This window comes from Lynx rufus, unplaced genomic scaffold (genome assembly GCF_022079265.1).
Source record: "Lynx rufus isolate CCGP_SWC_20201006 ecotype Redwood Valley unplaced genomic scaffold, mLynRuf1.p SCAF_3, whole genome shotgun sequence".
Classification (NCBI taxonomy): Eukaryota; Metazoa; Chordata; class Mammalia; order Carnivora; family Felidae; genus Lynx; species Lynx rufus.
In genome coordinates, this window is record NW_025814845.1 from 19956061 (window position 1) to 19978215 (window position 22155).

Below are 22155 nucleotides of genomic sequence, written 5' to 3' on the forward strand. Positions count from 1 at the left end.
TAATGTGAAAGTATAACCACCATTGCTTTGGAGTTTAACTATTTATAAGTGCTCTTTGAGGCGTGCCTTATGACACAATTCATTAGTTGTGCTAATTACGTTTCTTTTTTCACAACAAGGGTAGGAAAGTCACTGTGATGTGCTGAACACCATTAAATTAGACAACATATCTCAAAACAGAAAAAAAAATATGTTTTAAGCTCTCTTACTTGCAAAATTTCCACTCTTCAAGGAGGACCAACTACGTTATGTAGCCGTCATCTTAGAAAGAAGGTCTGAGACATCCATGACATCCATCCATTATGTACTTCACTAGCATGATTCTAGTTTAGTATTGAAAGGGAATTCAGGCTGAAAATAATCAAAGCTAACTCTTAAACAGTCAGGGGATGCATCAGGAATGTTTTAAGTGCTTTGAGTTCAGTGTCTTACTCATTGTTTTAAGTGTATTTATTTTATTTTGAAAGAGAAAGAGTGCATGAGAAACCAGGGGAGGGGAGGAGAGAGAAGGAGACAATCCCAAGAATCCCAATCATCAGCATAGAGCCAGATGTGGAGCTTGAACTCAAGTAACCGTGAGATCATGACCCAAGACAAAGTCAAGAGTTGGATGCTCAACTGAGCTACCCAGAAGCCCCAATGTCTTACCATTTTAACCTTATTTTAACATCTCTATATGGTAGGCATACTATTCTTACTCTCCCGTTACAGATGAGGACACCAAGGCACAAAGAGAACAAGAAGCTTCATTAAGTCTAACCAACTGAAAAGTGGCCAGAGCCAGGATTCATACCTTGTCCCTCGGGGTTCCAGAGTTTGTTCTCGCAAAGCATCTCTCGGGAATGGGAAATTGTGGTCATATACATTTGTATTTTGGTACCACATTTGTAAACTGAGTGACCTGAATAAAATACTTTGACTCCCTGGTTCCTCCATTTTTTCATCTGTAAAATTGGGATAATAATGATACTTAGAAGACTGAACCACACTCTTTGTGGGAGCCATTTGTAAGCCCTTAAATCACATAAAATGCTATTTACTTTCAAGGGAAGCAAATTCACATGACTGACATTTTTTGTGAGACACAGGTCACACACTAAACATAGACTGGCAGGAGAGGCAGGAACATGTTCATAACTTCTAACCCCTGTAATTCTACGGGGCTGAACGTAAGGATCCTTTTAAATTAGGGACAATTGAATGACAGCGTGCACTGCAGTGGGGATTACAGAGTGCGGCAAGACATCAATGATCTCACCTATGAGCAATGCAAATTGAGAACTTGGAGAGTCAATGAGATTTTCAGGCTTAATAGGACAAATGTAATTAACTGAATATTAAGTCTTCTTTCCCACAGGACTGTAGTGGAAATTGGCCTTTGACAGAAGAGCATAATTCAGTCAATAATCACATTGAAGTGGTGAGTATAATTCAAAAATGAAGGCTGCAGTGAAATGCACCAAAGAATGTATGCTTCTGATTACTGCGTTCATTTTCAGGGCTTGAGCATTGCTGAGTAATATTTTTTCATAGTTCACAAGATTCTCAAACTTAAGAATTGTAGGTTTTGAAGGTCGTAAGTGGCTGTAAGCCTCATAATGAAATACAACATTTTCAAGGGTAGGGGTGAAAAAAATCTTTGTTTCAGGACCACCCACTGCCACCTCTATTTTAAATCAAAGAAAAAAAAATAGCAAATACAACTTGAATAAAGAGGCTTTTTAATCACGGAAAACTCAAATTTTACTTACTCCGTTAATTAGCAGCTGGCACATCAAATGATATATGATGCCAATTCTGGTACAAAACAGAACATTAAAAAAAATAACATATGAGTAGGTAGAAAAAGCTTTTCAAGTAAATAAAGATCAGTACAATTCTGCAATTGGATTGGGGTTCAAAACATGTCAGTTTAATTAATGTCTGCAGAGAATTATGTCAACTTTTCGAGAATCATAATCATCAGTGGATATTTCTCGCACATCTGCTGCTAAAGCTTTCAACTGGCAATTAAGCAAAGAAGAGAGAATTCGTGTGAAATTCAATATTTGATTGTGGTTCAATATTTGTTGAGTTCAAGGTCCATAATAAGAAGAAGTCTTTTGTATAGTTTTTTTTTTAACTTTGCAACCTTGATCTCTTGTTGTGTATGTATATGATTGAACTTCTTAAGAACTATGAAGATAACAAAAAAAAATTGCTAGGTATAAAGATAATCCCTGTTTCCTCAAAATCTTATGCACGCTGGTCTTGCCAGAAACCTATCCACAGTGCAATGGTACACATAAAAAAAGGGAAAAAAAGATGTAAGAAAACATTAGAAAGTAACTAATGTGTGCTAAAGTAGGCATTCAGAGGGAAGCTAGCAGCCATAGATATACCAAAAACTATGAAGAAAAAAAAAGCCGACTTACAAAAATTGGGCCCCTAGAACACATGTCACCTGTTGTCATGGTCAAAAAGGAAGGGAAAATTGAAGAAAGAACCTAAATATTCTTGGAATTACCGAGGGTGTGGTTTCTCAGTTTTACTTTTAACTATGTCCTGGAAAAATAAATGAATTACTTCTAAAACGCTTTCTGTAACATTTTTAAAAAGCTCTGAAAACAGCACATGCTTAAAGGTGCACCCCAGTTTTTCAATGACCTTAATTTGATTGTGTGAAAATATGAAATTAATGTTTATTTTTCTTGATATTTCTTTGGCTAATACTCTGTATATCTCTATTTCTTTAAATTTGTTTTTTAATGTTTATTTATTTTTGACAGAGAGAGAGAGAGAGAGAGAGAGAGAGACAGAGCGTGAGCGGGGGAGGAGCAGAGAGAGAGGGAGACACAGAATCGGAAGCAGGCTGCAGGATCTGAGCGGTCAGCACAGAGCCTGACGTGGGGCTCGAACTCACAGACCAAGAGATCATCACCTGAGTTGAAGTTGGATGCTCAACCGACTGAGCCACCCAGGCGCCCCTGTATATCTCTATTTTTTGTCCCTGATCAGTGAGGCGCTTCTATAGAAGTTTTAGTTATTTAAAACAAAACCCAAACCAAACTTTTGTTCAAGTAAAAATTCCAGTGTCACACACGCACACACTCACACCTCCTTTCTGTTTATCAGCCCACAGCTGTGTGTGTGTATGTACGTGTGTGTGAATGTGTCTGTTTGTGAAGAGCTCTGCTGTTGCATTCTTCCTTTCTCCCCTTCCTGCCTCAGTCATCTAAGAATAGGAGAGAATTTAGAGGTTACTTTAGATAAGTGATGGTCCATGTAGCATCTTTTTGTTTTTTTGTTCTTTTGTTTTTGGCCGTTGCTTCTCCTCTGGTGGGCACTAATAACTATCATTGTCCGCTGCGTATCCGACCTCCAGAGGGTGGCTTTATAGTGGGGAGCATTCTGAGATTTCCAGAGCCTGGTGGGGGACCCAGTTCTTGAGTTATCTTGGGCAGATGTGCTCTGACTCGACCTGCTCCAAATACAGTTCTCCGAAACTCCCTCCTGTCCTCATTTCTGGTGTCAGTGCCAGTTGTCATGGGGTGAGACAACATCCAGATCACCGTAGCTTGCTCATCTTCTTCATTGTTCAATTTATGACTGCAAGATCCATGCACCTTTTCAAGCCCTTAAGGCTCTCTCGCTAGCATTCTTTTCTCTGCCCTACTGCCTTTCACCAATGCCCAGCTCACCCTTCTCAAATAGGCTAGAGGCCAAACTCCCCACTTAAATAGACATGCACCCAGGAATGGGATGCTAGCCTAAATTTTAGGCATCCTTGATCTTTATGAATGATTTTATCAGAACCCTCTCTTTCACTTTCAACCTAGATGGGACTAGAGGTCCTTTCAATCTTCCAAATACCATAGTAATTTAACTGCTTTTAGTCCGGTGATTTGAGAGGCCAAAGATAACCTTCTAACCCCTCCAACTCCAAGTTCTTTTATAGGCAAGGATGATGATGGATAACAGAAGGACCAAATCAATCCCCAGGGTTAACTGCTTTTAAGATAATCATTATTTCTTACCTTAATGCTTGCACTCACCTATGAAATGATGCCTCTGTCTCCCATCTAACCCCTGTACAACATGACTTCCAAAGTTTACTCAATCAACAGAGGGAATAGAGCACAGTGTGAAGAGTCAAATCCCTGGGCGCAAATTGTAGCTCCAGTAGTTACTTACCACTTCTATAGCTTTGGAAGGTTTAATTAAATGCTGTATCTTCAGTTTCCTCATGGGTAAACTGATAGTAATAATGCATATCTTTTATGTTGCCAGGAATGTTAACAATAGAATCTATGTAGAGAGCACATAGCTAGCATTTAACAGATATTAGCTACTTCGATTAAGAATCTTTTTTTCACCGAGGATCCAATCTATCCAAAGATAATATTAGATTGTCTTCGTCCTCATCCTTTGAGATAGCTAATATTTTCTACATTTTACAAAAGAGAGCTAGAAGTTGAAAGAGAAGTACTTACCTAAGTTCTCCCAGGTGGCAAGTAGAACAATGTTTTGAATTTTATTTTATTTATTCATTTATTTTTAAGTAGTCTCCATGCCCAGCATGGAGCCCAACGAGAGGCTTGAGCTATCAAAAAAGCGAAAGGAAAAGAAAACATTAAGAAACAGAAGAAGACATAAGAAACCTGTTATTTTCCTTTACACGGCCATCTATTTTGTGATCGATTCTCTTCAATGGCTCAGTACATCTTTTTTTTTTAAGTTTACTTATTTATTTTTGAGAGAGAGAGAGAGAGAGAGAGAGAGAGGGTGGGAGAGGGACAGAGGTTTCAAAGCAGGCTGACTGAAAAGAGCCCCATGCAGGGTTCGAACTCCCCAACCGCGAGATCACAACTTGAGCCAAAGGCAGACCGCTCAACCAACTGAGCGATCCCAGTGCCCCTCTGTACATTCTTCAGTACAAAATTCTTTGCCAGGCAAATAAATCTTTCCAGATCTAGTCTTTTCCTCATCATATAAAAAAACAACAACAAAACAATACAAAACAAAACAAAAAACAAAAAACACATCTTGACTACAATAACTTGCTAAACAAACAACTGTGACCATAACTTAGTTCCAGTTTTCTACAATGACCGGGCTCTTTCCTTCCTGCATATTTCTACATGTGCCATTCTTTCAGCTGGAGATTCTCTCCCACCTTCCCTCACCTCGATTCACCCGGAGAACTTTTGTTCAAGTCAAGATTTACTTCAAGACTCTTTCAGGATTGTCTTCCTCTGCACATCACGATTACTTCACGTTATTTCATTATTATTGCTAATATTAATCACTTTAAATCTATTGTGGGAAGCCAAGTGTAAAAAAAACAAAACAAAACAAAAAAAAAACCCTGGATCAATAACCAGGAGACCTGGGCGTAATAATTACTAAGTAAGCTGGGGCGCCTGGGTGGCGCAGTCGGTTAGGCGTCCGACTTCAGCCAGGTCACGATCTCGCGGTCCGTGAGTTCGAGCCCCGCATCAGGCTCTGGGCTGATGGCTCAGAGCCTGGAGCCTGTTTCCGATTCTGTGTCTCCCTCTCTCTCTGCCCCTCCCCCGTTCATGCTCTGTCTCTCTCTGTCCCAAAAATAAATAAACGTTGAAAAAAAAAATTAAAAAAAAAAATTACTAAGTAAGCAATTTAGTGTACGATTCACGTAAAAAATGTGGTCTGCATTTTGCCTCAGCTGTTTTCTGGATAAAACGGATCAATCACACCACACATTATCTGCAAGTGGAGAAAAAGAAAAATTAATTGAAGTTAATGTTTTGATGCAAATTTAAAAAATATTTTACCATCTATCTGGGCTCCTTTTTCTCATGGTTTGTTTCTCAACTCCCTCCTCTACTTTCCTCCTCCTACAACATGTCAGTGAGAGAGATTTTATATATATAAAATCAAAATATGTGCATATCATACATATATTTAAGTGTATATATAACATCCATATTCACTTTGTACATATGCTTAAATGTTCTTTCATTGCCACAATACAGTCTTTAAGCAAATTAAGTCCAGTTCTAACACATTAGCTGACATGCCTCATCCTAAAACTCATTTGAATTTATTAAAGAACTCACATGTTTTCTCATTTTCCAAGCTAGAGATTAGGTGGGGCAAATCAGTTTGCAATTCGGTGACATCAAAGCAAAATGAACTCTTGATTTCACACTCTTCTAACAAGATAATATTCAACTAAGCATCACCCACCTTGGTGGAATTTACTTTGATTTTGCTAGAGGAAGGTAAAAGTTTCCCAGAAACAATGTTTAATTTAAAACAAACAAACAAACAAAAAGAGCCCTTCAAGTTTACAATTTCAAGCAATTTTTTTAATTTAAAATTAATTACTCTTATTATTTAATCTGTAGGTTAAAGTCTTTTTCACACATAAACACAAAGGTTAATACAAGTCAGGATACGAAAGTTCTTTTTTTTTTCTAATTTCTGTACCTTCAGCAGAAGGCCCAGGACTGATGAAAACATTAAGCCTCCTTTCACAGATGTTTGCAAAATTTGAAGAACATGTAACAACACAGTAAAAATGTGAAAGGCTCTTCTCTGGAATCCAGGGGAAATAAAAATACAACTGCACACGTATGTTGCAATGGAAAGTATGCTCTTAAAGTTTCAAGGTACATAATCATGACAGAATATAAAACATAGAAATCTCTGTTACAGAAATTAGACATTCAAAGCAATGTCAGGGAGAAATAACTTGGAGCTTAGAAACATTGACTTTGGAGACAGTTAGACCTAAATGTAAAGCTTGCCGGTAACACTTTTTAGGGATATAAGCATGAACAAGTTATGGAACTCTGTGTGATTCAGTTTACCCCTATGCAAAGTGGGGTTAACAGAGAATTCCTCAAGTTACTATAAGGATCCATAAAACAATGGATATAAATCACATAGGACATGATCTGAGGCATAATAATTTCTTTACAAGCACTTGTTATTACTATCAGATCATAGAGAGCACTTGTGATACCTTGTGATACCTTGAGGATTTCTTTTACTTTTTTGACAGGATTAGCAAAACTACCGTGAACATTCTCATTAACAAATGTCTCTCATTAAAGAAACTGATCAGGAATTGCATATATGAATTATTATGTGCATGGAGTCCATATATCATATTGTGTGTGTATTCATAATATTTATGGAGAATGGTTTAAAAAGCAGACTATAAATCTGTAGTACCTAAAAGAAAAGCAATTTAGGCCAGATTTTAAAAACAATCTAATAGTACACTGGGGAGAAACTTCTCAGAACATGCTAAATACCAGGGTTTGGATGGGAGGTAGAGGATAGAGAGAATTTAAGACAATTTACAAAAATAGAAATGATGATATGTTACTTATTTATTGATGATTTATGTATTTCGTTATATGTGCATCTCCATTTGAAAACATATATATATATATACACACACACACACACACACACATGTGTTAATACACATATATCCATTCATATATATATATATACACATACACGTATATATACACATATATACATATATATACACATATATATACACATGTGTATATATATATATACACACACATATATATATACATATATCCATTCATATATATATATACACACACACATATATATATATATATATGTGTACACACAGACACACACACACACACACATATATATATACACACATACATACACATATATATTCCATTCTGGCTATATCAGAAATGGAATCTTTAGCCTGTCTGTAGGGAATCATTTGATCAGCACTAGTTAAGTAATCTGCCTGATAGAATCTTGCCAAGCCCTAAAGGGAAGTTACTGTGCAATAATCAACCCACTTTTTGCCTACCATAACTTCCTGTTCTTGCTCCCTTGTGCCTTTAAAAGCCTCACTTTGTACAGTCCCGCTGAGCTCCTTTCTATCTGCTAGGTTGGATAGTACCCCATTACAATCCACTTTTGCTCAAATTAACTCAACATTTTTAATATGCCTCAGTTTATCTTGGAACAGTATACACATGAATAGATAGATATTTATAAAGTTAAAGTTCGTAGCAAAACTCAATATTAGGTCATGGTGCTTCAAACAACACTAAAATACTAAATAAACTTTAGACTGACTTTAAAAGTTATTCTCGGGGTGCCTGGGTGGCTCAATTGGTTAAGCGTCTGACTCTTGATTTGGGCGTAGGTTATAATCTTAGGGTCATAAAATTGAGCCCCACATCAGGCTCCCTGCTGAGTGTAGAGCCTTCTTGAGATTTTCTCTCTCCCTCTTTCTCTGCCCCTGCCCCACTAGCACACACTCTCTCTCTCTCTCTCTGAAAAAAAAAAAAAACCGTTTTAATGTGAGGTAAATCCTAAATTATACTATAGAAAATAGAAGAATTAAAATAATATACAAAACTAATACATTCTGATAAACCAGGTTTCTTTCAAGACAGTTCGTATAATGAGTAACTCAATTCAATATCGTCATAATTTAAGGGAGTAAAAAATTCACTCAATAATAAAAGAAAAGTAATTTGGTAAGTTCCATTTCTATGTTTTATTTAAATAAAATCACAAACAATCTGTACAAAACAACCAACCAACCAATCAACCAACCAAACGGGTCCATAAATCCAAAAATGTTTTAATATTTATTTTTGAGAGAAAGAAAGTGAGCAGGATCAGCGGAGGGGTAGAGTGAGAGGGGGACAGAACATCCTAAGCTCTCTGACAGCAGAGAGCCCGATGTGGGGCTTGAACTCACACACCCTGAGACATGACCTGAGCCAAAGTCAGATGCTTACCCCCACTGAGCCACCCAGGCGTCCCCATAAATCTAAAACTTTTATCTTTAGTCCAGATGTCTTACTTAGCATACAACTGTTTATGACATTTACTTGTCATCTCCAAAATAGACACTTAGCAGACATAGAAAAATGTGTATGACCAAAAGTGAAATCTGAATTTTTCCCCATTTTACTCAAGAAGTTTTCTAATCTAAGTTGATGGCAACTCCATCACTCTAGCTGCACAGGCCAGACCCCAAACCTTGAAGTCATCCTCAGGTCCACATTCAATCCCCCATGAAAATCTGTTGAGTTTTTTCAAATCTCGGTATATCTACAAGCTGACCATGGCTCATAATCGCCATCTTGAATACTTCCATCTAAGCCATCATTAATTTCCATCTGACTTAGTACAATAACCTTCTAGCAGACCTTCTCCCCACTATCCTTGACCCCACCCTGTGATGTGTTCCCAAGACAGCGGCTGAAATTAATTGCATAAATAAAAATCAAACCATAGCTCTTCTTTGCTGAAAACTCTGTGGAGGTGCTCCAACTTCATTCAGAGTGGACATCTTACAAAGTTTTCACATGCCCTGCATGATAAAGTGGCTCTTTTTCCTTTCCATTCTTGTCTGCTGTCATTTCATCACTTCCCAGTCTATTTCAACCATATTGATCCCTTTGCTGTTCCTCAGGAATAGCGGTTGGCATATTCCAACACGCATCCATCCATCTGCCTAGAAATGTCTTCTTCTGGGTAGTTCTCTCAATCTCTCCATAGCTTTGCTTCAATATTAGTTTTTTCAATATATTTATTAACTTTCACAATATCGTGTCAATTGTCAATTTATTTCCTTGGGGTTGCAAATTCCTACTTGATTGTCAGCCGTGAGAAAACGAGGCTGAGCTCCTAATTTCTTTCTCTGTCAGCTGGTCTAGGTTAACCTTTGTCAGGAGAGGGCACTCCAGAGACGACATTAACAAGAGAAAAGGGTTTTCTTTCCTGCTTCCTGTATGCTGTTGCGAAGCCTCCCTCAGAGCGAGGGACTTTTCCAGCATGTGGATCTTGAAGCCCTCCGGCTTCTCCAGCACCAAGTTTCTATACTAATTCATCCAGCACTGGGATCCTGCAGAACAGGATCAGCAGCAGCTAGGAATTTTCCATAGGAAATTTCATTTGTGAACACCTCTCCCTAACTCCCCAGAAGGTGGGTTCCGGCAAATTCCACCCGCAGCAGCTCAGTGATTTCTCTGCTGGTCAGTGCACCACAGCAATGCCCTCTCAAACAATATCTGGATTGCCATTTTGCTTTAGAAGTTACACACGTATGGCTGTTGGCAGACTGCGCAACAGAAGATTCTGCCTTTGTGATCAGAAGACAATAGTACTATTTTAAAATGTAACTGATAGATTTCTCTATACAGTTTCATGCACTTTAAACATTTTCCTCTGTTGAGATCAAATAGATGCAGCACTTACGTTGTGCTTAGAATTACTCTGGGATGAGCCATTCAGTGGGTATAGGATAACAGGAAAATTCCCAAGTCACAATTTTGCCATAGCTCTGAAGAGTCTGCTGCTTTTTATAGTGTATCGTTTTGCCCACTGACTTGCTGACTGATTCTTTAGGTACATGGCCAAATATGTTTAGAAAAGAAAATGTCCTGGGGGCGCCTGGGTGGCGCAGTCGGTTAAGCGTCCGACTTCAGCCAGGTCACGATCTCGCGGTCCGTGAGTTCGAGCCCCGCGTCAGGCTCTGGGCTGATGGCTCGGGGCCTGGAGCCTGTTTCCGATTCTGTGTCTCCCTCTCTCTCTGCCCCTCCCCCGTTCATGCTCTGTCTCTCTCTGTCCCAAAAATAAATGTTGAAAAAAAAAAGAAAAGAAAATGTCCTGGATTTTTCTACAAATTAAATAAGAAGTTAGTCCAATAAGTAGAATAAATTTATGTATTTATTTATTCTAAAGTTTCTTTATTTATTCTGAGAGAGAGAGAGAGAGAGAGATGAGAGGGAGAGAATCCCAAGCAGGCTCTGCACTGTCAGCACAGAGCCAGATCCAGGGCTCAAACCCACCAACCGTGAGAACATGACCTGAGCCAAAGTCGGAAGCTCAATCAACTGAGGCAGCCAGGAGCCCTTGAATGAATTTATACTGAAGTGCTGTCAAATGCAAAATAAAATAAAATTCCCAGCAATCTGGGACAAATCTCAGTATATCTACAAAGGTGCAGAGAGAAGAAGAGAGAGAGTCACAGAGAGACAGACACAGAGAATGAGTCTATGAAGACAAATTATACTGAATGTGCTCTGCTTCCTATCAATCTTCAAGCAGTTCTTCCAGGAAACAATGGCCCAGAGCGGAAAACTAGATTTTTGCTGTTGTGATCAAAACCCAGTTGCCCGATACTGCCAATGTCTTGTGGGCTAGAGACACATTTCAATGGTAATAAAACAGCAGTGTTGAAGATGTTCCAGCTCATACTCATTTGACAATGAGAAAATATAGTATGCTTTGATTGTAATTGCCGTCAGACATTGAAACGGTCCTTCCACACATATTTGTTCTAAATGTATCTTCCCTACAAACTTATAATGGTGTCACCAGCCAGTCAGCAACCAGGAAACAACAGAAAACGTCTTAGGTAAATTGAGAGCCTTTCATGTGGGAAATGTTAGGCCTAAAAATATAGTTATGCCCCGGGCTGATTTATGGGGGTGCGGTTGGTTATTTACCGTGTTCTCATGAAGCGACTCTGTTTATTTTTGTGATTTACCAAGTGCTTTATGTAAAATTCTGGGTGGTGATTTAGCACAACTCTCTAAATAATTCCTCTCTTCTTCGTGGCTCCTGATGCTGACATTGATTTAGGATGTCAGACTGAAGATAAGAGGCTTCCTATAGAAAAAAAAAAAAAGATCTTTTATGAGTAGGAACCTTTTTACGGCAGCCATGCTATTTTGGAAATTTGAAAATTACCATTCATTTGAAAATTTGGAAGAAAGAAATTAGTCTATGATAGGTGATAAATCAGTTTGATATCGTCTTCTCCTTTTCATCCAACAAATCCAAATGATCCTATGGGTACATTTCCTAGGTTTGAAAGAACAAGGTTATTTGGTATAATATGTTCTATTAGATATTTTGCTGAATACAGATAATAAATCAAGTTAGTGATCTCACTAGCATAGCTCACCAAGATCAACAATTTTTTTTTCTGTTATAACGGCAATGTTAAATGGTCAGTCAGCAATTACTCTGTTAATATGATCAATCCAGGTAGGTGATAGGACACGGTTGATTGAAATCTTGTTAATGTTGTTGTCAGATTGACTTTGTGGCAATAGTTATCTATTCTGTTTGCTCAGCTGAAAAGACAGATGTCATTTTGAATCTATTTATCTTTGCATGTTTTAAGACATTACCAGCATTAATCAATTTGGATAGATAAACATTTTAAATGTTAATAAAGATAACTGTGAAATTACCCCAACTTTTTTGTTCATGTCAAGCCATGAATCGATAAGTAGATTCTGTGAATCACCTCATCTGCTACTCTGGGGAACGAGCATTCTGGTCTGTATCCAATTGGAAACTATAAGTATTTTTTTTTTTTTTTTTGATTCTGCCACCCATGCTTCTTAGAAAATAAATGTACCCTGCAGCTTGACTTGATTGAATGATCCCGTCAGAATGAATCTGGAGGTTATTCTAGCTGCGTGTTTTCAGATAGAGGTTAACTTGTTCTGTTATTGAATTTTATAGCACATCCGCCATCAAGGAATCAATAATATTATTGGATATAATGTCTGAATATCCAGATTGATCACAGAGTAAATGAAGAATCAGTGTAAAAATACATTTTGCATGATTGTACACCCTTACTTTGTTCTTTTTTGTAAATACAGAACTCTGTAAATTAAACCATTTACTTTCATGTATTTGGAAAGGGCAAGGTTATATCAATAATTGTGTGTGTGTGTGTGTGTGTGTGTGTGTGTGTGTCAGTTCACACATACACCATTTGTTAAACTATATTTTCTTCTCTCTGTGATTCTCTTGCTTGTTTTTTTATTTCTATTTATTCCACTCAAATACGGGTCCCTGGTGTTTCTCAGCCTCTGTTTTAATGCGGGAAGCAGATTTCCTACCTTGATGAATGAGCTCTGCCAGAGCTTATATACTTTGATGCCCTAGCACCTCTTGGAGTAATAATGAGAGCTGCTGCTTCCTAATGGGTATTGCTGTTAACTCTAGTGAGAAGGGGGATTTTACAAGATGATTTATTGACTACACAAAATGATTCCCAAACTGATTTGTTGGCTGACAAGTAACAATAATATTACCAGTTGATATTAAACTTACATAAATAGGAAGCTAATACAGAAAGCTGATTTTTTTAAAAGTATTTCTGTGCTGACATATCTAAAATGAAAAGATCTAAGTCTTATACCTTAATGGCTTGCAGGCTTGAAAATCAACCACATGTAATACGAGTTGCCAAATGCCTGATGTCTGTGATAGCTCCTAGATAACCTTGAGAGAATGGTTATCTACAGATCTATCCAATTCCTTGCCGTGATCTTTCTCATCCCAATATTCTCCAAATTTTGTGTCCTTGTACTTGTGATAATTGCATATTTTATCAGAATCCAACATGAAATACCATGTAACTATCTACTAAATGTCTCGAGTCACAGCCCAGCCTTCAGAAATAAAATAAAATCTGATCGTGTTAAGCATACTCTAAAGAGAATATTATTTCTTTGCTCTATAAAGGTGGAAGGGAAGTAAGTTTAAGTTTTCACTGCATGGTGAATAGGTGGGTGAGTAGAGTATGTTTGTCCTACTAACTCTGGCAGTAGAGCTATGAGGTGGGTTTTGTGTGAGTCTCTTTTTGGATTTTGTTTGTTTGTCTGTTGTTAGATTTCACATATAAGTGAAATAATATGGTATTTGTCTTTCTCTGTGTGACCTATTTCATTTAGCATAATGCCTTCTAGTTCCATCCACGTTGTCACAAATGGTAGGACTCTTTTTACGGCTGAGTAACATTCCACTGTGTGTGTGTGCGCGTGAGTGTGCGTATTATATCTTTCTTATGCATTCGTCTATCAGTGGACACTACAGTTGCTTCCATATTTTGGTTATTGTAAATGATGCTGCAATAAACACAGGATTGCATACATCTCTTGAGTTAGTGATTCTGTTGTCTTTGGGTAAGTATCCCAAATCAGAGATACTGGGTCATATGGTATTTCTGTTTTTAATTTTTTGAGAAAACTCTACAATGTTTTTCATAGTGGCTGCACCAGTTTACATTCCCACCAAAAGTGCACGACTGTTCCCTTTCCTCTACATCCTCTCCAACATGTGCTATGTCTGGTCTTTTTGATTACTTGCCATTCTGATAACTCATCATGCTTTTGATTTGTTTGCTTATGACTTTGGTGAAATTCACCAAAAAAAGCAAAACCAAGTATCTCCTTTCTGCACCAGTAAAAACTATAAAAGCTTTTCAAGTATATTCTGCACAGAAAAGTTGTCTGAATATTTGTGAAGAGGAGGAAGTACAGTGGTTTAGACCCTGCATCTACAACTTTATGCCACTTTCTTTTTTTTAAAAAAAACGTTTATTTATTTTTGAGACAGAGAGAGACAGAGCATGAACGGGGGAGGGTCAGAGAGAGAGAGGGAGACACAGAATAGGAAACAAGCTCCAGGCTCTGAGCTGTCAGCACAGAGCCCGACGCGGGGCTCGAACTCATGAACCGTGAGATCATGACCTGAGCCAAAGTCGGATGCTCAACCGACTGAGCCACCCCGGCGCCCTTATGCCACTTTCTTGTACCATTACATCCACAGATTTTGTTTGGTTAAAGTCCTGATTAACTCAGGGGTGCCTACGTGGCTCAGTTGTTAACCATCTGACTCTTGATCTCGGGTCAGGTCACGATCCCAGGGTCATGAGATGGAGCCCTGCGTTGGGCTCTGAGCTGAGTGTGGAGCCTGCTTGAGATTCTCTCTCTCTCTCTCTCTCTCTCTCTTTCTCTCTCCCCTGCCCCTCCTCATCCCCTGGCACATGCACACACATGCTCTCTCTCTAAAATTCAAAAAAAAAAAAAAAAAGAAAAGAAAAGAAAACTTCAGTCTTGATTCACTCAGAAACCTTAAAATGGAATCACTGATCACATATGTATTCTTCATTTCATAGATGAGGCATCTGATGCCTAGGATGAAGGGAATTACCGGTGTTTACCCTGACAGCTGGAGAGATCTGGGGCTCAAAGTCACGTTCCTGATTCCCTGAACAGAGCTCTTTGCACTTTACCAAGCTGCTTTTCTGATATTCGACTAGCTTTGGAAATTACAGATTCTAAAGGCTATGAATCCAAATGCTTGTACATTTGGCTTTTCCTTTGTACATTTTATAATAGCTCAGTGGCTGCGGAGAAGGTAATCTACTTCTCAGTGTGCATGTTCTTTTACTACGGGCGATAATCTACTGAGTTCTGGAGTTCCCGTAATATAAGCAACTCCCTTTGTGACTTTCAATTGCTGTAGGTCTGTAACGGTGCTTGGCACTTTAATAATTAGTCTACGGGGAGCTTTAATAGAGTAAGGCAACTGTTTTAATTAACTTAATCCCCAGAACATGAGTTGACCATTAGACATCAAATCACAGTTTAGCTCTTAGAGTATTTGAACTCGGAAGAAATCACATTTGTAACTACAGTGGGGATAGCATTATCTTCTGTTATAAAACAATGCAGCCGCAGCTGATTGGCCTTCACTGGCCTCTGACACCGTGGTAAATGGAAGTCATTATTTCCATTGGAATGAATGTATAATGGAAACAGCTTAAGCGTTTGGCTTTGGGTAGTGCAGAAATGATGTGTGCTGGCCTACTTCATGAGAAGCAAAAGACAAACAGAAAGGAACAAGGAACAGCTATTTTGAAACTTGAAGAGTGCATATTGTCAGCTGAGTAAAGAAATGCTTGTTGCAAAGCCACTTAGACTTTTGAAATCCGTTCAAAAGAATAACATTGCAATAACGTATTTTTATGCCCAGATAATTTACTTTATGTTCATTTTTTTAAACTATAGGACTACTTTAGACACTCATTTATTCAGACACCTTTATGACATGTAAGCTATTCTAGGGAAAATGCTAAGCAGAGAAGACGTAAGAAAACTTATTTGTTGCCCTAAGCAAATCACAAGCTAGAGTTTGTAAACTATCTTTCCATCTGTACAATGGAGTTTTGTCCTTATGACAAATTGGAGAGATTGCTTACCTCCGTTCATGTATTCTTTTCTGCACTTCATATGCATTTGAAACATTTATTATATGAGTCAAGGATATGGCACTGAGGGGTTGAAAGAAAGAATTCAGAAAGAATTCTTTCAGTGAAAGAAAGGATTAAGGTAACCTCCAAGAACAGAAAATGAAGTGGGTAGGACAAACAAGTGGGCAGTTAAATACTATGTGATTAAGTTGAATGATAATGTTAATTACACAGTGCTACAGGAAGACATAGGAAGGCCACATACTTGGTCTTGAGATTCTAGAAGGTTTCATAGATGACATAATATTTGGATTAAGAAGGTAAAGACCAGGAGGCTGTCGATAGACCTACAGTTGGTTAAAGTTGTGCCAGGAAAAATGAGTAAATGCACAAGGACCCAGATGCAAGAGAAAATTTACCCTGTATTTAATCTTAAAGAGATTCTTGCTGCTGGAATAGAAAGTACAAGGATGAAGCTGGAGGAGTGATTATATCATAAGGAGCCTTTTATACCTGGCTTTGAAATTTATACTTAATTATAAACAGTATGTGAAGTTGTACTGAAGAATATTAAACAAGATAGCTTAAAAGGAATGAAAAGCAAACAGAATTATATAGTTTATTGAACACCATGTATTTACAATATTGTTATTTCTACATATAATAAATGTAAAAATATTATGATAATATCCTACATTCTTTTTTAGTAAGAAGTATTTGGAAGTTGATAGGTAGTTGACACTTGTTACACATATTAATTTAGATTTGGTGCATTTCAAGTGCTTATTAACTGTATGTAGTTAGTGTCTATAACTCTGGGCAGTGAAACTCTAAGTTTTACCTTGGAAATTGAGGGACCTGTCTCAGTATAATTTTAAGACTGGGTGCATAATTCTGTCTGTGGATAATTCTGGATAATTATACTGTGCCTAACTTCTGGGGGGGGCGGTTAGTGAACGGGCACATGTGAGTTTAATTCAAACCACATCTGCAAATTATCAGTGATGAAGATAATGTTTTGGCTACTCCCTGACAACCCTTTTAGTATTCTTTCTGCTCAGAACATATGTAAAGAAGACAGATTTATTTATTGAATGGCTTCCTTGCACACACCAACTAATTAGAATCAGCATTATAACAAAAATGTTTGGCAACTCGATGGGCAATTGTTACATCCTTGAAATCAGAGAACATATCAGAAGGGGCAGGTTGGATGCAGTATGGGTGTTTTCCATGCTCTGGGTAATTTTAGAATGCTTGAGAGCATCCAGATAGAAGTCATCACTAAATAATTGAACATGAGGACCCAGAACTCAGCTCCTCACCTTACCTCCAAAATGCAGGAGATTGGCTCTGATACTGTTTGTCCAACGAGAATCTTCACTTCTGAGCTATTCATACATTCTTTTTATAAATAATATAAATAATAGTATGCTGATTTTTGTGTAATACAGTAACTCTAAAACCACATTGGTTTTTTTTAAATATTATATAGATTCTCAGATCTGTTGAAAATAGACTTATTGGGTGTGTGCATGGTCGTATGCATTTTCTTAAACATTATATCATATTCTACTACAAACAAAACTCTGAGTTAAGTTTGATTGCACCTTGACAAATTAAAGCATGTCTTCCACTGATATGAATTACAGAATCATAGAGTCATAGAATATTAGGTACTTGAAGGTTTCTGTAACAGAATTCTTCAAATAACAGAATGTTTGATGCCTGAATGGATTTTTCAGTATCGCTGAAAAATCTTCATTTAGCATAAGTTAGAATGCTTTTACACTAATACCAAGAATGTTCATTCCATTTTGAGCATCTTCAACACTGTTGAAATTTTTCTTGACTTTCACCCATTTTTTCCAAACACTACTATTTAAATCACAGGTAAATCTGAGATCTTTTCAAGAATAGTTATTTAAATTTTTCAAGATGGACATCAGGCTCCTGGCAAATCTCATTTCAATTCAACAAATATCCCCAGGAAACTTGTTAAATTTAAGCTCTTGGGTTATAAAATTATGAGGCAGACTAATTGTGCTTTCAAGGGACATACTTATCAACCAATGAGGTATTGGGTCTACTGCTAGGCAGAGTGATGTGTATGCCTAATCAAAGTAAAGGGAGTATGTCCCTAACTGCAGAGAAAACATTCATATGGTCTCACTCAGATATTATGGTAAGTGTTAAGAAAGAATAGGCATTTTATTTATTTTAAAACTTTTTAAAATATTTATTTATTTTAGAGAAAGAGACAGAGCATGAGTGGGGCAGGGGCAGAGAGAAAGGGAGACACAGAATCCAAAGCAGGCTCCAGGGTCCCAGCTGTCAGCACAGAGCCTGATGTGGGACTTGAACCCACAAACCAGGAGATCGTGACTTAAGCCAAAGTCAGACGCCTAAGGCACTGAGCCACCCCGGCAACTCAGGAATGGGCATTTTAGGTGACACCTAAAGAATGGGCAGGCTGGGCACAGAATGAAGTGAAGGGAAATTGAGGATAAAGATAACCCTATTTGCATGCCTCGTTCAGTGTCTATAACGATGTGGCCATTGCAGGGTGTTTATAAGAATATAGGAGGGGATAGGAGCAAAAGGAATATGAGTGGGGTACCTGAGTGGCTCAGTCAGGTAAGCATTCAAGTCTTGGTTTTGGCTCAGTCATGATCTCACGGTTTGTGAGTTCGAGCCCAGCATCATGCTTTGCACTGGGAATGTGGAGCCTGCATGGGATTGTCTTTCTCTTCCTCTCTCTCCCTCTGCCCCTCCTGTACTCTCTCTCAAAATAAACTCAAAAAAAAAAAAGAAAAGGAACATGAGTGCAAACTCATGAAAAGAAAAATCATGAGTTTCAGAACAAAAACAAGAAAGAGGAAGAGGGAGAAAGAGAAGGGAGATTCTACTGCACAGAAGTGAATAATCAATATGCACCCTTCCTCCCCGGACTTTATAAAGGAAAGAACTCCTGTGCTGACCAATTGATCCATTCTATTTTAATACAATGCTTCCTTGCAAGTTGCTTTTCTGAAGCAGGAGATACACTTTGATTTTTCAGGGTAAACTCTGTACTATTATCAATTTATCCTGTTGGAATTTTGGCTTCCTTAGAAAAAGCCCAGAAGTGTTTATAGAATGCCTTGAAATAAACCCTAAATCTCTCTATGAAAGTTCTCAAAGTAGTCTTAAAAAGTATGATGTTAGACTGTTATCTTAATGTTAAATGGTTATTTTAATGCTAAACTTTAAAATAACTACTAAAACAGTAAAACCCTTTTTATTTCTTTAATATTTATTTGTTAATTTTGGAAGAGAGAGAGAGCATGAGCAGGGGAGGGGCAGAGAGAGAGGAAGAGAGATAGAATGCCAAGTAGGCTCTGGACTGTCTGTTCAGAGCCCAATGCGGGTCTCCATCTCACCAACCATGAGATCATGACCTGAGCCAAAATCAAGAGTCAGACGCTTAACCGACTGATCCACCCAGGCACTCCTGAAGCCTTTTTAAAATTATAAAAGTGTCCTAAAACTTGGAGCTCTCTGTCTCTAAATACTCATATCCAAGACATAGCCATACTTCCATATATTTCAGCTAGAGTAGAATAGTGATATAATATTTCCAGATGCATCCATAGCAGAGGGGGAAGAGTAACCAAAACAGCTCTCGTCCCCTCTGGCATCAGTGACTTTCTGTCCAGAAGACCCTTCTTCCCTCCTGATCCTGGTTTCTTTTTAGGTGGAGCAATGCTAAGTGCAGCAATGTCCGCATCACAAATCATTAATCTGTTGGAACAGTCTGTGAGTTTCAAGGACTCACAGGCACCTTTGCACTCCATTCAATATATGTTCTAAATCAGGATCAGAAGTGATCATTAGAAGAATAAAAAAGACTACTCTCAACCAAACTTTTATTTTTGCTCTAGCTGAGCAAATTAAATAAAGAAAAATAAAGAAAAAGAGCATTGTTATAATTTTAGATCGTGGCCAGTCCCAAGTAAAATATTACAACTCGCAAAGCGCTCTCTTCTTTCAGGAAACAATGCCCCAGGTCCAACTGACTATGTACCTGTCCATCCTTTTGATGTCTCTTTATGGGCAGCCTTTTCACCCCGCCCCCACATTCATTTGCTCCAGTCACTTAATAGGTATGTCCTGAGTGTCTGTTTTGTGTCAGGAATGGTCCTGGGCTCTGAGGATGAATGAGAGGTAGAATCAGACAACAATCTCTGTCCTGGGGAAGACAGATAGTAAGTAATAAAGAAGCGAATACTGTATGTTATGCTAAGAGATGATGATGCTATGCCAAGATGGAAGAGAATTGAGGAGTCTAAAGCAGAGATTAAACATGGTGGCTGCTAGTGGTCACATTGAGAAAGTGATTTAGACAGAGACGTGCTCTGACAGAGGGAAGGGGGGTTGACCAATAAGGGCATCTGAGAGAACATTCAGTGCACAGGCTCTGAGGCAGGGTGCCAAGTAGACACCTGGAGTTTTAGAGCTGCAGCAGGTGGTGATCATGGAGGAAATAGGAGTTGACAACAGGAGGGGGTGAGGGGCCAGAATGTGTAGAGCTGTACAAGTCCTCGTGAAGACGTGGGCTTTGACTTTGTGAGAAAAGGAATTGCCACCAAAGGAAAGGAAGCAGATGGATGACACACGACGCCTTACTCTTTTTTTTTATTTTTTTTAACGTTTATTTATTTTTGAGAGAGACAGAGCATGAGAGGGAGAGGGACAGAGAGAGAGGGAGACACAGAATTCGAAGCAGGCTCCAGGCTCTGAGCTGTCAGCACAGAGCCGGATGTGGGGCTCGAACTCACAAACCGTGAGATCATGACCTGAGCCAAAGTCCAACACTGAACCGACTGAGCCACCCAGGCACCCCTACAATGCCTTGCTCTTTAAAGTATTCGTTAAAGGAATCATCATGGCCTCTGCGTTGAGAAGCGTTAGAAGAGGAAAAATGATACAAAGTGGGAGATTGATCAGGAAGCCGTTGTGACAATCCAGAGAGTGACAGCAATAGGATATGGGGGGAAACATGTTCTGAACTTTCACTGAAGGTAGAGAAAATGTGGCATCTGAACTGACTGATATGGGGTACAAGAGAAAGAGAGGAGTCAAGGGTGTCTCCAGAGTTTGGACTGAGCAAGCTGGAAGGAGACAATAAACATTCCATGAGTGGAGAAAGCCTGGGGATAAAGCGGTTTCTGGAAGGGCACAGGATGGGGCTTTGGATACTGGTGTCTCAGTTTTCCAGAGCCTCTGCACAATCGCCATGCCAACCTGTAGCGTGTGACCCCCTGTTCCTTCAAAGGGTTTGGTTAGATAGCCTGAAAAATTAAAATTGAGAGCTCCTCTGAAATAACAAGAAAACTCATCTTGAAAACTCCTGTTGCCGTGGGCAGGAGACCTGGGCGTAATAATTACTAAGTAAGCAATTTAGTGTAAAAAATGTCCACAGGAGCTCTTCGAATGTTAGTAAAAAGCTAACATCTTAGAGCAACCATCAAGTGAGAGCAGGGCGAAAATACACCGAGGTGCTTCAGAAAATCACAATCTCAAAGTGACCCTTTACATCATCTCATGTGTGTAGCTCCCTACCCTCACCTTGACCCGGGCCAGCAGCACCATGAGGCACAGCGGCCATAGTGGCTTAGGACCCAAGGTAGTTTTACAGGTGTACAAACATGTTTCGATTTACTGTAAAATCCGAAAAATAAAGGAACACAATCAGCCTGTATGACATTCATCTTCATACCGAAACAATCATAAAGTGAAATTTTATTATTTAGATAGTTGAAGAAGGGGCCTACAAGTGCCAAAGTGTCCGGGGCCCATGAACATCCTGTGAGCCAGGGGGCAGGTCTGGAGATGACCATACTCTGTACTACAGTCACTTGGGGTTATTGAGCTTATTCGTTTCCACCAGAATACCAGTTCTGTGTCATCAGAGACATGAAACCCCGTATAATAAACTACACCTTCGGAAGGATATTTGTTTATAAAGATGTTATGCTTGGTTTGAATATTGTCTATTAACTCTTGATCGCACTACATTATTGACAGTCTCTAAAACAAATCTTTTGAAATTA